This window comes from Dipodomys merriami, unplaced genomic scaffold (genome assembly GCF_024711535.1).
Source record: "Dipodomys merriami isolate MVZ:Mamm:240054 unplaced genomic scaffold, mDipMer1.0.p SCAF_9, whole genome shotgun sequence".
In the NCBI taxonomy this organism is placed as follows: Eukaryota; Metazoa; Chordata; class Mammalia; order Rodentia; family Heteromyidae; genus Dipodomys; species Dipodomys merriami.
The window spans coordinates 56,103,937-56,119,472 of NW_027206512.1; positions in this window are offsets into that span (position 1 = coordinate 56,103,937).

Below are 15,536 nucleotides of genomic sequence, written 5' to 3' on the forward strand. Positions count from 1 at the left end.
TCATTTGAAAACCTAAAGTACTCCCAATCCTTTGTCAGAAGGATTTTTAACCAACTTTTTAATCCTTAATTAAACACTACTGTTTTTATAGTGGGCTCCAAGAACAGTATTTATTTTGAATTACCTAACACTAAAGGATACTATATGTAATACAATAGGTATTTTATACCTATTCAAACTTTCCTGACACGTTGTTATTATTAATCAACCCTCTCATTCATTCATTAAGTAGTTGTGTAAGGGGGTTTCAATTCCACAAGTCAGACTATGAGTCCTATGCATTTTGATCAATATCATCCCTGTCGTCTCTTCGACTGTTCACCCCAGTGGTTACCCATTCTATCCCTATCCACAAGTTCTGTAATTCAGTTTTTATGTAATGTACGTTGAAGATAATGATCGTATTTACTCACTCTTCCTCCTTTTGCAAACACCACATTTTGTATTAGATCTATCTTTCCACGCATTCTAGCCCCTCCTCTGGCATCTCAATGTTTCCTTTATTATCGGTTTTCATATCAGACTTTTAAAGGACCAATCATCTTAGCAATGAGTTAGCGATCACTGTTGAATGCGATCAAGGCTACTTCCAATTGTTAAGCTTACTGCTTTATATTCCCAGGCAGACATAATGAAAACTCAAATTTCCGAGCATGTATCACCGATAAAAACATCATAATTAGAAGTACCACAAATATCAACAAGCCATCTGTCATCATTAGCATCATTCTTAAAAATCATTTATTCTACGGCAGCTTCCACAATGAGTCTTTTACAAATATGACCTCATGTCCAGGGACCAATAAACTCTACAGCAATCAGAAATCAATTCCTTCTATTTCGTCTGGCTTCCGCGACATGGCCCCAAAGGCCTACAGCAGCTTCAACTTGTTCAAACTCCATTGAATAGAAATGAGAGAGGGGAAGATCAAAGGATACACTCTCTCCCTGATAGAGTCCTTTTTCCTGGAAGTGAATTTGGGAGAAGCTAATATATGTATTGACCCTGGGGAAAGAATTGAGCTTGAGGTGTGGGAAATATATCTGGAGATACAAAAGCAGTGATGCCTTTCTCTTCATTTGATCAAACTGGCCATACTTTAAGAGAGTTATTATAAAGCAAGATGATAATTGAGAAGGCAGAAGACTAAGAAAACACTGCTGGCGGAATCATGCCATATATATTTTCACTCCTCTCCTTGGGTGTGACAGGGACTAGCTTTGGCCAATAAGAGCTCATCACCAAAGAGAAATACCTCCCCGTACTCCAAGATATAAGTCTGCCCTGGGAAATTGTGGAAATCACCTCAGCTTCCTCCACGAATCAGTGGATTCTGCACCCCTCCCCCCCGCCACCAGCCCCTGAAGTGTGCTTTTGGAAAACAGTCAATCCATGTAAGCGTGTCCTTTGAGGAAGGGCAGAGGCAGATATTAATGTATTCCATGTGAGGGTCTGTGTGGACAACCAGCTACTTTCAGAAATTTCATGGGGTTAGATATTATCTAAAGAGTTAAACAGGTTCCTCTCAACCTGCTTCCTTGCCTGGACCTATGGGCTGAAATATCTGTCTTAGCCTTGAGTAGCATTAACAAGAATTTTGACAAGTAGGTTTAAACAGAATCCATTAAACTGCATTTGTTAAGTTATCAAGTTCTTCATCACAAGTGGTAGAGTGCCAGCCTTGAGCAAATGAAGCTCAGGAACAGTGCCCAGGCCCTGAATTCTAGCCCTAGGACTGGCGAGAGAGAGAGAGAGAGAGAGAGAGAGAGAGAGAGAGAGAGAGAGAGAGAGAGAGAGAGAGAGAGAGAGAGAGAGAGAGAGAGAGAGAGAGAGAGAGAGAGAGAAGATGAATGACTTCAGTGGATGAGGCGCCTGGATTCTCTTGAAGCTTCTGGTGAACATGTACTTGTTTGTAGGTTCTATGTTAATTTTGCAGTGAATCTAAAAGAACTCCTCTGACAGCTATCCCATATTTATAGGCTCACTCTAATAATCCTGATCAGGATTTCATGTTCTGCATTAGAGGCCAGGCTGAACGCATCTTGTAGGACCTGATTTCTAATTTTGTAGGTCTAAAAATTATGCTACTGGATTCATTGATTATAGGTCAGCCAAAATAATTGTTTCAAATATTTCAATATAATTCCTTTACTTAGACTTATCCTGTATTTTCTTTCTTCTTTTCTTTCTTTTTTTCTTTTCTTTTTTTTTGGGGGGGGGTCCGGTCGTGGGGCCTGAACTCTGGGCCTGGATGCTGTCCCTCAGCTCTTCAGCTCAAGGCTAGTCTCTACCACTTGAGCCACAGCACCACTTCTGGCTTTTTTCTTTTTGCTTATGTGGTGCTGAGGAATCAAACCCAGGGCCTCAGGCAAGCAAGGCAAGCACTCTACCACTGAGCCACCTTCCCAGCCCTTATCCTGTATTTTAACTAACAATAAGACCCTGATTTTTATCTGTTTTTTTTTTTTTTATCTCCAGTCTCCTCCTTATCTGTACTTTTTATGCTTTTAGTTATATCCAGTCATTTGTGGTCTGAAAATATTACATGGTTAATTCCAGACATCTGAGTAGTGTGATGATGAAACCTGTCTCTGTCCCACTTCAATCCCACTTCATGTCACTTTTTCCGGTATATCCATGCTATAGATGCTACTTACAGCAAATGAACTGTCACTTCTTAACATCACAACCCTTCAAGACTCTATTGGCTCATGCTTCTGTAGCCTGACTTTACCTGATATCTTAGTAGCCCATAATCCATAAGCAAGATGCTAAGAGGCTGAGCATTCAGGAAATTTTAACCACTTATTCAATGGGAACTCTGATATCTAGTTAACCAGATATGCATACCGTAGATATATTGAGGTCAGTAAATTAAGGCCTAGGTTCTCATTCTAAGTCAACACAAGAAATAGAAAATCTTCCTGGTGACACTAACTCCTTCCTACTGGTTCAAAAGCCTCATCTTTTCAGAGTCTCAGTGTATAGGTCAGAGGTTTCATGGATCTATACACTACCATCTTTCACACTGTCAGATGGTGTGTCTGACCGAAGAGAATCACCTAATGAGGGGAAAGGGACTATGATTCACAGATAAGGGTGCCTGCCCTCTTCTCAGACTGCAACTTCTTTTTTTATTTTTTTATTTATTTATGCATTTATTTATTTATTTTATTGTGAAAATACTATTCCGAGGGGTTACAATGACACGAACAAGGTAATGAGTACATTTCTTATCAAGCATTGTTGCTTCTTTTCTTATAAGGTTCAGCAAACATTTATCCCTGCCCTTCTTTCCTAAATTTATGCCACAAAAGAAGTAACCACTTTGATCTTTATGGTGCATTCAAACGTGTCTCTAAGAGCTAGCACATAGTTTTTGTGGGTGAGTGCAAGGATAATGTACTTTTCCTATATTAAAACACTATTCTCACTTCATCATTGCTCTATGTTAGGTAATAACAAGAAAAAAAGAAAAAAAACAAAAACAAAAAATCTCAACCCACTTCCAAAGAATTGTCTGGCCTAAGATTTGAGCTAATCGAATAAATATGACTCCTAGAGTCTTGAAAGTTTTGTCTAAATGGAATATATTGAAAAAGGAAAGCACATTGAGAGACCTAAGGCTTTCTCTTCATTCATTTTAGCAAGACATTACTGAACATTTAATTTGACGCAGGCACTGGGCAGATGCTTGCAACAGACTACTTCGAAAAACAGATGTGCTCACAGTGCAGCCCAGAACCAAACAGAAGGTAACAAGGTCCACATTGGGATAACAGGCAATGCAAAGGGGAAAGTGGACAAGGAAAAAAAGATTTCCATGGCAGCCAGTCCCTACTCTCTGCTTCCATTCATTTCCATTTGCAATTATTTACCCAATCAATGTGTGTCTCTTCCCTAAAAATATAAATTCCACCAGGACAGGGTTGCATGTAATTCTTTTTTTTTCACTGCCACATAAAAAGCCTGCGGCCTGGGCCTCCCAGAAGAGCCCAGCTCCTCTGATTTAGCCTTTTGTAATAAGTACTCTGGAACTGTGGAGCTGTTGACAGTTACTTTCACCTGGTGGGCAGAGAAGCAAATACTCAGAAGGCACAAGGCAGTAGGGGAGGTCAAGAGGGTCATGAAAAATTCCCTTGGGAATAGAAAATGGAGCTCTTCAGAGCACCTGTTGAAATTCTCACCCTATTCTGGCAGCAGAGAGTGAAGCAGGGTACCTTCCTGGGAATTGGGGACCAGGACTGTTTGTTTTCCTACAAAACTTATCCAATGCAGTCCCTTGGTTTGCACAGCTGTCTTCAAAGGGTCAAGTTCATAAATGCTTCACTGACAAGAAGAGAAGTTGTATTCCTTGCTTTCTTTATTAATATTTTCTCTGAATGGTAGTTAGTTATCATTATGAACAGCAATTCAAACAACTAAATGTCCAACAGTCAATTTTTGAATGCAGGCATATAAGATGGATTAATATTAATTTTTAAATATTCAGAAGGCAATGAAGACTATTCAAGTCTAACACTCCTACAAGCAAATCAAATGTATATTACCATCTAAATACTGTCATTCTTAATATTTTCCAGTGAATACACATGAATATATAGAATACAAAATATTTCAGGAAGATGGTCCCTTTAAAAAGTATTCTAGTATTTTTTCCCAATATTTTAAGAGTATTCTATGAAATGTCCTAAAATATATTTTAAAGTTGGGTATATAGTTAGCAAAATAATTTGTTTTTATGAGCATTGCAATGTGTCTGATATTTATTTGATTTATCAAATACTTGATTTATCAAAGGTAAGGAGAAGTGTAATAAATCTTTGTACAAGGAGTGAGATTCCATGTTTTCACTAGTATTTCTAACTAGTTTCTCATATTTAAAAACACCGATGGTCAGTCATCTTGAAATATGACTATGTATAAAATTGTCTAACAGTCCTTAGAATGATTGAATCAGCATGGTCATAGTCATCACTTACTATTTTGTTTTGGTTCTGGTCCTGGGGCTTGCAATCAAGGCCCACACACTGTCCATTTCCTTTTGTGTTCCAGGCTCATCTTCTACAACTTGGTCCACAGCTTCACTTTTGGCTTTTGTGGTAGGTTAGGTAATAACAAGACAGAAGAGAAGCAAGAGTTTCAAGGGCTTTCCTGCCCCTGCTTGCTTTAAACTGTAATACTTAGATCTTAGCCTCCTGAGTAGCTAAGAGGCAATGACCTACTGGCACCATAATCTAAATTCCTTCCTTCCTTCCTTCCTTCCTTCCTTCCTTCCTTCCTTCCTTCCTTCCTTCTTTCCTTCCTTCCTTCCTTCCTTCTTTCCTTCCCCCCTTCCCTCCTTCCCTCTCCTCACCTTCTCTCCCCTCTCCTCACCTTCTCTCCCCTCTCCTCCTTTATTATTATAACTTTACTATTATAATATTCCTCCACATGAAATGTTTAAATCTTTTTATCTTTTTTCATATCTTATAAAAAATGTTCCAGTCTGCGTTTATGTACTATCTTAAGCCATATTTGATGCATTAAAATTCATTTTCAAAGATATGTAATTATTTCTCCTTTGTTTAGTTCTTGTAATTCCAAACAGCTCTATGGAGCCGCTGGGTGATTCCCTTGGGTCATTTCTTTCTCTACTTTTTTTCTTCTTTCTTGTATGTCTGTCAACATGTCTTCCAGAATTTCATTCTCACCATCTCCCTCCCCATACAAATCATCTTCACTGATTCAATATTTTAATATTCATGGGTTCCTTTCAACTTTCTTTGGAGATTTTCATTTTGACCTTTGAATTTCTTGAACTTTTCTTTCTTTCTGTATACTTTGATGATCTTAAATTACTATTTTCTGTATCCTTTATTTCATCTGATCATGCTCCCTTTAATATCATCCAGTGATCTCACAATTTTACAGTTTATGATATTTTAAGGGACCGTGCATTATTACCTCTCACAGATGAGGCTCTAGCGCAGTTATATTGCTTGGCCGTATGTGCTTCTTCCTTTTGGGGGGAATACCCAGAGGCCTCTCTGGGCGCTCCTTTCTTACATCCCATCACTTACTCTCCCCCCTGCAGTCCAAATGGAAACCATCTCCTTCAACTTGGCCCTTCTCTCTGTAGCCTTCAGTCATCTTTAGGACTCCAAACTTGATACGCTCCACTGATTCCCCAAAGTTCATGATTCTAATGAATTTCCACCTGCCCTTTGTCAGGAGAATGTCATTCTGGTTTTTATTTTATATTTTCTTCCATAAAATTAAATTTAATCTTCCACAATTCTGCTGAATTCCTTTCTGTCATCTTCTAGAACCGATCTTCCCATTAAAAGTAGGGAATATAAAGCCCAGGAATGAATGGACAATAAAGTCTTCTTTGTTTCCTTTCAGATAGACTGACTCCTCTGTCTTACGGAGATTTGTAAGAAGCCAGCCATGACGTATTTCCTTAACGTGGGACCATCTGTTTTTAAAAGTTTTTGAAATACTGTTCATATTCTGGGGGTACATTGTTGGTCAAAATGAGTTCGGGCTATTTATCAGGCTATTTATTTTATTTAAATATAGTAGTCATCTTTAGGCTTTTGTATGGGAAGCTAGAAAGACTGTAGTGAATTCTAGCAAAGTCCACCTCTCCAGAGAAATAGTTTGGGGCCAGTAGTAGTGGCAGTGGCAATCAAGGAATGGGACAGATTCATCAGCATGGTGGTATTTTAATTTAAGGATCTTGAGATTTGTAAAATTGGGAATCTATGAAGCAAGAAAGGTATTTCAGACCACATGTGATTATCTAGGTCCTGATTAAGTACACACACAGAGAAAACAACAGGAAAAGAAATTCCCAAGAGGTAAATGGAGAAAGTTGAGGTTTCATAAATCTATATAATCAGAATCATATTGTAAGATAGAATTTGGTAAGAGAGGATTGGGTTTCCAATGTTTGAACATGCAACCATTTTCTATCTTGATGTGTGATGAAGGTCTATGTAAAGCAGTTTCTAACTTATCTATATTTGGAGTAGCGTGGAGCAATTTGTAATCTCAGTAAGGACAAATGCTTCTTTGTTTATAGGGTTTTGACAACAGAATGGTTGTAATTAGATGCATCAGCACTGTGCATATCAGCAGTTTGGGGAAATCCGGATGATTTTATTTGAGAATTAGACTTCACAAAGTATAGTAGCACTCTTTGAATTCTTCATAGTCTCAAGTTCTGTTACATGATTTTAATGATTATCACTTGTTTCTTGTCACTTTTAAATAATCGAGCCTAGTCCATTCTGATAGTACCAAAGCACACATTAAAAATGGTGACATGATGTCATATTGCTTTTATCACATTAGTTGCTAAGAAAATCATTAGCTTAAGCAATATCAACTGTGTTTTAATAGACAAATTAATCTTTGCTTGATCGCCTCATCTAATCTCCCTTGTTCGACAGGAAGTTTTCTGCCTGGTAGGCATTTGTGATCTTTTTGGCAGTAAAGAAGAAATATGATCTTTATAAGTAGAACCTTAAATGATTTTTTAAAGTAGGAATGCATAAATGTTCTAAAAATAAGATTGACTCTACTTGAATGTAAGTTTCAGAGGGAGTGGATTTATAAAGTATTTATTTCAGCTAGAAATGCTATTTGGCAGAAAGCATAATTTCTTAGAGCAAGAGGAGAAAAATAGAGGCAACCCTGGAAAAACTTTATGAAAAATAACATTTGTATGTTTGTAGTCTCTTAATCTTAAGCAAAAATGTATTTATCTTTAGTTTTGGGTTTTGTGTTTAACTGTATTCATTCTACCTGATTTGGGAGGTCATTATGAAGATTAATAGTTGCTTTGCAGAGATAACTTCTGTGCAAGTTCTTTGAACAAGAGGATTAATATTTTACTATTCAGAGAAATCAGTGCAGACGGAATTAGTTCAGCCAGTTATACTGGCAGCTGATGCTTCTCAGTAGATACAGAAGTTCAGGGGAAATGATTTTTGGGAGTGCCTTCCTCGTTTATAACAATTTCCTGAGGGCTATTTCAAAATGGCACTCTGTTCTTAATTATTCGAGGCAATGTTGTCTGTCCGCTTTTATGGTTTCCTAGGAATCTGCAGTGAAAGAAACATGTTTGAAGTTAAGCCTCAGTGTGCATTGGACACTACCAGCTTCCCTACACTAGCTCATGTGGCAAATGCTTGCATATCCTGTAACAATCATGCCCTAACTCATGGTTTCCAGAAGACAAGCATCAGTATTCATAACCACAACAGAACAGTTGCATTTTAGAAATTTTTATGCTTAGTCTTCCCATGACCTCTGATATAAAATTTGAGGGAGCTCATACTATAGACTAAGGCACCATGATGTCTCACAGTTACCTTCGAAGATAGAAAAGAGCTTCTCTCCAGAATTCTGAAGTCACTAAAATGCAGCTGAAAATAGGCAAGACACAGTTCTTTTACTGTAGACTTTCTAACCGAATAGTAAAATCGATACTAAGAATAAAGTGTTTGGAACTAGTATTTACTCTCAGGTGTTAAATACCAAACTGAACTTTTAAAAATATACAATATGTTTGAAAATATTTATTTTGAAAGACACAAATAACAACCTAGGGAAAAAAGAAAAAAAGAAAGCAGGTAAACATGACAGATGACCAGCCTGAGAAGGGAGAAAAGTGATTTGAGCTAGGAGTTGTTAATGAGCACATAGAAATAATCCGTGCAAAGGAGAAGTGTAGGAACGATTTCATGAGACATCAGGCCATGAGCTGGTGTCCATATGAGCGCTTCGGCTTGCCCAGTGCCTTTAAGCCATGGTGAACAATTTGTTCTATTATGGGTTTAAGCTCCCCTTTGGCTGCTTTCATCTTGGTACATCCCTAGGTTATAATAAAAAGAAATATAAATAAACATTAAGAATCTATTTCAGCTCTTCAGGATTTTTATGGAACTTCTCAGATCAAATTAGATGGATGTGGATGGAATGATAACTCAGATTAATTGTTGTCACTTCTCTGGTGTGTAGACACTGGTATGGTTCCCTAAAAAGCAGGAAGCACTTAGTCAAATGTCATGCTCCCAGCTCATGCTTTCAACTAATTTAATGACGGTGACGAAGATGAAAGTGAGTGCTGCAATAATGCACATTTAACAATATTTGGTCCATTACTGTAGGCCCTGATTAACTGAAATGTGAGCACAGTAATAGATGTCATTTTGATTTGCACTCCAGGACAAGTAAAATAGTTGCGTGTCAACCTGGATGAGATATGTAGGATGTGTTAAACCAATCTTGTCATTTAATATCTGATGAATTACCAGTGATCACCCTGCCTGAAATATGTCAGTTTCTCCTGGTAGAACACTGGGTATTGTCATTATAGCCAGTACAAATTGCTGTCTAAATGTATGCTCAATTTAACAGCTGTCTGTTAAAGTTATCAACACATTCCAACATCCATTATACAAAGAACTCTTTTATGCATCGAGGCAGAAGTGTTTATTAAAATGATACAGGAATGGAGGAATACACTGTAGTCCACCTGATAAAAGCAACACATGCAAAACTTTGGAAACTCAACTTATTATTAGTCATTACTATTGTTGCATAGAAATATATGGTATACACTTCATGTGTCAGTAAAATTTGAAAGAGAGGACAAATAAATTAAAAAGTACGTATTTCTAAAAAAAAGTATGTATTTCATGTTGACTCATGCCTTCTCTCTCTAAAATATAAAAAGCACAAAACACTTAGAAGCTGTTGAAAAACTTAAATTAATTGACACTGTCATCATTAATTGAAAAATGCTGAAAGGAAAATATAAAAAATATCTACTGATGTAGAGAATATTTTTTAAAATATGTAAAATTTGGTTCAACTGGGTATATTTTGTTAGAATACAGCAATCACTACTATATTAAATGAGTAAATCATTGGACTGTTAAAGTCATAAGTTGTTTGGGAAGGTTAGAGAGGATATAAACTGGGGGTAGGGAGGGAGGGAAATTGCTACATCAAGCATCCTGGAGAGAAAGGGTGGTGGCATTTTAGAATGAGCATATAAATATGATACTTTCTATATTCTGCTTTGTAGATACTCTATTGGAACATGCTAAACAAATAAAAATGGTAAACATAAGATAATGTTCAGTGTACTCAGCTTTTTGGGCCTCAAATTAAATATAATGCAGTAAATATTCATCAGACATCCCTATGTATGTGCCGTTGTGTAGAATCTGTATGAAATAATATGATGACTTCTAATCCTCTTGCAAAACGGTGCAATTATTGCCTTTTACTTTCTCTCTCTCTCTATGAGGAGTCCTAGGAATCCATATTGAATGGAGCTAAGAATCTGGGTTTGAGTCTGAGTCTGCGACTTGCTTGCTGTGTAACATTGGGAGATCTAACTATTTTATGCCTCCGCCATCCCATTTATAAAATGAGGAGAAGGCCTCTTTTGCATGGGCACATGAGGATTTAGTAGAGGTTAGCATTAGCCAGGGAACTGGGTGTAGGATAGTCCATAAATCACCAATAAATTAGGTTATTTGTCCACTTGGTTACCCGTAAGAATACTTGAGGAACCCCTTGAAAATAGCCCACATTGATGAATAGAGTTTTATATATATTAGTGGTACAACATTTTCATTGTGATATTTACACACACACACACACACACACACACACACACACACACACACACACACACACACACACACACACACACACTAGACACCAACTTGGGATTGCAACTTCCTATGCCAACTCTAAGGGGTCAGATACCTAACTCCCAAGCACCGAGTCATACACGGTTGTCCTCCTCCCAAGTTCCTGCCAACTCATAGGCTGCTCCTGGAACCTGCAGAGTTCCACATTAGGAACTGGAGTGCTGGGCTCTTGGTTTTCTGACTCCACTGTCACACTACTTAAATGCTTGCTATGATTTCCAAGATGCATTGAGCATGTAGCTAGAAGATGCCTGGGTCTCAGGCCTCCACTTTTAGTCTCACATGGGGTTTTATGACATGGTTGGTATGATCACATTGATGGGAAGTTACCTACACAGAACTGGCTGGTCTTGTCCAGAGATCCAGGCCACAACCAGACTTCACGTGCCTTCCATGTCTGCCCATGCTCATAGCTCATTGGTGCCCACCAACTTGTTTATGAGATGCTGGTATAAATAAACCTAGTGTGCAACTAGAATTGGTTTCCTTAGCTTTTTAGAGAAAGTTGAGTTTGAGAATAGTTGGTGCAATTTGGTATGCCTATGAAGTGAGCAGCCTAGTGATGTTATACAACCACCACCTTGCTTTCAACTTCATAATAGATTCATCGTAATATCCAGTCTCATGCATCTAACCTGGCACTTGATTCTCAGTGTGTGTCTCCGCTATTCCACTTGGAGAACACAAGCCTAAATAAAAACCCTTCCATAAAACCATTCTTCTCACCTGCAGTGTATAAAGTTACATGACAGATTTACACTGGATATTTAAAACTAATAATTGTGCATGTATGTGCGTATATACAGTCATTATTTTGAGTAAAAAAATCCTTTTTTTGTTCATTTTGCTGTCAAATTCCTTGTGTTCACTCTAGAATTTTGGAACTGAATCACTGCCCTTAGGTTATTTATCATCTTAAGTACAGTGGAACCAAAGAAAAGAAAATTGGGAAATATTAAGAAAGCAAAAATATCATTCAAGATACTACTCTTTTGTGTGTGTGTGTGTGTGCATAGTTTTTATTGTAAAAATACTGTACAGAGGGGTTACAGTTACATGAGTAAGGGAATGAGTACATTTCCTATCGAGTTTGTTACCTCCTCCTTTGCTTTTCCCCTACCATCCCTTGCCTCCCCCACCTCCCCACCTCCTCCCTTCCCCCACAGTTGTAAAGTTCATTTTTGGCATATTGTCTTGTACGTCTCATTGTTACAATGGATCTCTATCCTTATTTCAGCATTTTGTTATTTCACTTCACCTGCTCAAATTAGAAAAATGTATATACAAGATGCAGGGCACTAAAATAAAATACAGTGTAAACAGGGGTTATACCATGGAGGAAGAACATACAAAAAGAACAAGAAAATTACATGTATGGAACCAACCCAGAGGCCCCTCAGTAGATGAATGGATCAAGAAAGTGTGGTACATATATATGTGTGTGTGTGTGTGTGTGTGTGTGTGTGTGTGTGTGTGTGTGTGTGTGTGTGTGTGTGTGTGTGTGTGTGTGTGTGTGTGTGTGTGTGTGTGTGTGTGTGTAATGGAATTCTTTGCCTCATCAGAAAGAATGACACTGCCCCATTTCTTAGGAAATGGAATGACTTGGAAAAAAATATTAAGTAAAGTAAGCTAGGCCCAAAGAAACATAGGTCCCATTATTTCCCTTATTTGTAATAACTGGTATATGTCCAGGACAAGCAGAAAAGCTCAAAAGCTATGCACATATGACAATATAGGATGATGCTAAGTGAAATGAACACCAAGATAGAGACACAAGTGGTTTTAACTTTCTTGCTGTTGTTTTTAATGTATTTATAAGATACTACTCTTAAGATTGCAGAATACTATAAAATTACTGACAAGTCCACTGAACATGTCTGGCATAGATATGTAGTAAAAATATAGCATTTATACTTAAAACCAGAGTAGGCAGAAATCATACTAATTTTAGAAGAAATTGAATGACAAAGAAACTGGAATTCTAATTTGCAGCCAAAACCTGTGACTATTCCAAATTTGAGAAAAACTTCAGTAAATTTTAATTCAGAGGATTCTATATTTATTGACTTTATGGTCAAGTCTTCTTTGTCCTTCAGCTTATTACTGCTACCTGGAAATCATGTTAAAAATGTACTTAGCAAAGGAGGAGGCTGCAATGCTTGGTAAGAAATGTATGCATTATCCTGCCCATGTAATTGCAACCCCCCTGTACAATATGTTCTCAAATAAAATAAAATAAAATTAAAAAAAAATGTGCTTAGGACTAAGGACAAAGGTGCTTAAGACATTGGTTGCAGATTTAGTACATTTATATGTAACCAGTTTAGAGTCTACTTTTCATGATTACATGGTAAATCTTCAATGTAGGGTAGAGAAGCAATTTTATTTTGTTGGTGGTTTTATTTTTGTTGGTTGTGGGGCTTGAACTCAGGGCCTGGGCTGTGTCCCAGAGCTTTTACACTCAAGCCACAGCTCCACTTCCAGTTTTCTGGTGGTTACAGAGGCTAGTCTTACAGACTGACTTTGACCCACATTATACGTGTAAGCCATTGGCACCGGCTGCCATTTGATATTTTAAATCCATAAGTAGCCAAATTGTGGGCTGTCAATCAACTTAAAAGCAGGATGTAGGCACACAGCTTTTTAATGAAACTGAACTGATCCATTTCCATTTCTCTTTTGTATGAATTTGTGGAAAATGGATGAACCAGCCAACATGTATTTCCTCTGTCATTTTGTCCATCCATAAAATCTTCTCTTTCTGTGGATTGTCTAGTACAGAATATTAGAATTTAATTTGTTCAATGTTTTGGTCAAGATTTAAGAAAGTGCTTTAGTTTTCCAGCCTCTAGAAGGATAGGTCTCAGAACTCATTGCCTGTTTACCCAAGAGGTCGTCTACTTTTTTTTTTTTTTTTTGATTGGTTGTGGGGCTTGAACTCTGGGCCTGGGCGCTGTTCCTCAGCTTTTCAGCTCAAGGCTAGAGCTCTACCACTTGAGCCATAGTGCCACTTCTGGCTTTTTCTGTGGTGCTGAGGAATCGAACCCAGGGCCTCATGCATGCAAAGCAAGCACTCCACCACTGAGCTACCTTCCAGCCCTGTTATTTACTTTTAAGATTGTATATGAATATACTTTTATTTCTCTGGGATAAATTCCCAGGAAATTCAACTGATGAGTCCTTTGTTAAGTATATATTCAGTGTCCCTTAATTATATCCCTTTATTTACATTTCTTGATTACTCAAGATGTTGGATATATTGTGTGCTTATTTACCATCCATTGATGCTGTTTTGGAAATTAACTAATTTTATTTGTTCTCTAATTGTTTCATTTTTCTAATCTTGAATTTTTTCTTGTTTTAATTATTTGAAGTAGCTGTACAATGGGATTTTAATCCAGCATGCCAGTTAGTGAGTACATGTAACAAAATTATTCCATGCCATTTTCCAAATGGCTGTAACATCACCACACTGGACCACTTGGAGTACCTTGTTATATCTTGGTATTAATGCACTGAGCATTCCCCACTTGACCTATTTCAACCCAGCTAGAGCTGAGTCTATAATCTCCCCTATTGTGTTTGCCTGGAATAGACTAGTTATAAAAAAATAAAAATAAAAAAGGCTTCTGTCTTGATGGGCTTTTCCATTTCCTGTTTCTTTGGCTGACAGAACATGTTGTATTGGATTTGTCTATTTGCTTTGCTTGTTTATTTTGGTATGCATTCCTTGACATGTCCAGGTAGCTGCCTTCTTTATTAGCCAGTTTGACACATAAGAGAAAGAAAATACAACCACGGGTACTCAATATCATCCTTTTTGTCCCAAAGTCCTTAGTTATTCTGTGTCTTTCCTCTTTCAATGTCCCCTATATTTGTTTTATGTAAAGCCTTCAGGAATAAAGAGAAAAATGACTTTATTACATCTTCCTGGAGGTTCCATTCTTTTGTATAATTAATGTCTAACAAGCAGTATTTAGCAATTGGTGGTTTGAGCTAGATCCCGGTACAAATTCTTTATAGTTGTATGACCTGTAGACAAGGTGGTATTTATCTTTCTTAGTATGAAAATTATAGAAATAGCATTTGTCAAAATATCATTGATTAAACTCAGATAAAAGCATTGAATAATTATGGTCTTATATAAGTGAATTACTCTGAGTTTTTGTTTCCAAATACAAAAAAAAGCCAAAAGAAAAACCTGATGTCCAGGCAAGAATGATTAGTCTCACTTCTGAAACAGAAGTCTAGGAGGAGTTTTCAGAGACTGAGTCAAAGCTCTTGAGCTACATTGGCAAAGAGGTCACAGCAGGACTTAGCAAGTACTTTAACTATCCAGTTCTCCACGAGAGTAATGGACTAATCTATTGACTAAGAGAAACCAGATATATTAACCTGCTCGAAGAATTAATAACACCATTCACTTTACAGAATGGGGTACTCAAAGAAAGACATTTATAGGAACTTGGACCAAGGGACCAAATAGGTTAATAAGGATATTTCAAGATGGAGATGGACAGACTTCAGGGAAGTTCATGAGATAGTGGAGAGGGTTGGTGAGGAGAAAAACCACTAGACTGGGAAACTCTTGATCCACAATTTTTGCAGGAATGTCTTCAAGAAAATCATGAAACTGTTTTTTTTTTCATTTTTTAGTTTTTTAATTTTATCTTCTTTAAGAGTAATTTCATGGAGGGAATTATTGTTCTGTTAAGAAAGGTAGCCTGTGTTTTATGTTGTGGTAGGTAAATGATATGTCTGGATGTAGACCAATTCAGGGTCAAAGTGGTTGAAAATATCAAGTTTACTAGGCA